Consider the following 1,415-nt stretch of genomic DNA (forward strand, 5'->3'; position numbering starts at 1 on the left):
TATCAATCTAGTAATGTGTTTCTATGAGCATACCTGTACTATTTATTATGTGAAAATATACTTTTACCCTTCTGTTTTCCTCCTGCACAATATACTTTCTTTTCTCCTCTGCCTCTTCACTGTAGCACACGTTCTTTACGCTGGTACTACATGGAGATAAGTAAAAACCGAGCTCCAGTTTCTTTATTCTTCATGAAAGATTCACCCAGAACCCATCCGATAGGCCAGGCAGTCTCCTGAACCAATCTGAATGTGACAAGAAGAGAAATATACGTGACCATACCAGGAATCGAGCCTCAGTCATCCAGTCTGTAGCCAGTCACTATACAGACAGTTCTCCCAGTAAAAATTAGAACAGGGTTTGTGAAAGCAGAATAATTTTCAGGGTTTTTTTTTATTATATTTTATTGCTAGTGGGGTGGGACTAAGTCCCTTGTACTGTGGCCACTTCTGGCCTATTGTACCAGCACCAGATGACAGGTGATTGTCATGACATGATTGTGGAGAAATCTGTGGAATGAAGATTGGCAGGGGAAACCGAAGTACTTGGAGAAAACCTGCCCCAGCGCCACTTTGTCCACCACAAATGACCAGACCCGGGATCGAACCCGGGCCGCCGCGGTAGGAAGCCAGTGACTAACCACTTCAGCTATGGCGCAGCATATTTTCAGTGGTTACTGGGTCAGCAATGATGGGAGACAGCAGTCTTTAATGTTAGATCAGACGAATGTCTAAGGAATAAAAATGGGAAAATCTTTTAAAATACAAAGGTCATGGTCATGGAATAAGAATAAAAATAACATACTAGAAAGATTATATACCAATATAATGAAACTGAATGTAAACTACTGATAAATTTAACAACGGACAAGAAATGTAATGGAGTTCATTAATGTTCATATAATAATTTCGTTCATGACCTGTCATAATAAATACGAATTATGTAGCACTGACAAATCCTGCTCTGGAATTCAAGTTGTGCACAAATGCAGCAGCACAAATCTGAAGGCACAAACATCCACATTTTCTGCCACTTTTCAAACGTAACTCATGTGTAGAAGCATAATTTTGGACCTATAGTTGGGCGGTGAATCTACCCACTTCCCCGGCCCGGTGAATATGAAGGTTGGAAATTCTGTACATACATACATACATACATACATATTTATTTCGTTCCAGAGATCTACAATTGGCAGTGCTGCCTTGAGATATAGAACATGTCAATAAAAAGTACATTTAAAATGATAAATTGTTAAAAATTAAATATCCAAGACATTTAAAAAGGCCACATATAATTGTAGTACATTAACAGTTGTAGAACACAAACAAGTAACACATCAAACCAAATCACAGACACGACACCGAAACAAACAACGTCAAAAATCAGGTGCCATTCACAACAATTATAAACAAAA

This window comes from Cryptotermes secundus, unplaced genomic scaffold, assembly GCF_002891405.2.
Source record: "Cryptotermes secundus unplaced genomic scaffold, Csec_1.0 scaffold70, whole genome shotgun sequence".
In the NCBI taxonomy this organism is placed as follows: Eukaryota; Metazoa; Arthropoda; class Insecta; order Blattodea; family Kalotermitidae; genus Cryptotermes; species Cryptotermes secundus.